The sequence below is a fragment of the Solanum tuberosum genome, unplaced genomic scaffold (genome assembly GCF_000226075.1).
Source record: "Solanum tuberosum cultivar DM 1-3 516 R44 unplaced genomic scaffold, SolTub_3.0 scf00440, whole genome shotgun sequence".
NCBI lineage: Eukaryota > Viridiplantae > Streptophyta > Magnoliopsida > Solanales > Solanaceae > Solanum > Solanum tuberosum.
The window spans coordinates 373,756-374,344 of NW_006239363.1; positions in this window are offsets into that span (position 1 = coordinate 373,756).

The following is a 589-nucleotide window of genomic DNA, read 5'->3' on the forward strand; positions in this document are numbered from 1 at the left end:
ATGGGGAGGTGGGGAGGGCGAGGGGGAGGGTGGATTGGTACTGAGAAATGTGGTGAGAGGGGAGGGGGAAAGTGGTACAGGGTCATTTGGAAATGGTCCACTTGTATTTGGTCTGAAATCAAACGTGGGTTTTGGGTCAACACAAAAGGGGATAACTTTTTTTGGAAAAATTATGGAACAAAGCAAAAATGTCAATATATTTAGGGAAAAGAGCTATAATTTAAAAAATTATAAAAAAAAAATATTACTCCTTCTGTTTCAATTTATGCGACTTACTTTCATTGTTATTCAGTCACAAAAAGGAATGACGCATTTCTATATTATGTAATAATTTAACTATAAAATATTTATTTTACCCTTAATGAAATTTCTATCATTCATTTTGGACCACAAGTTTTAAAGTCTCATTTTCTTTCTTAAACTTTGTGTCGAGTCAAACTACCTCACATAAAATAAGACGGATGGAGTATATTTTATTTTTATAGCAAACTCTCTCCCTTTCTCACTTGCCTTTCTCTCTCCCTCCATTCAGATTTATTATTTATCAATTGTATTCAATCAAATATAGGTGAGAATTATGTATGTTATA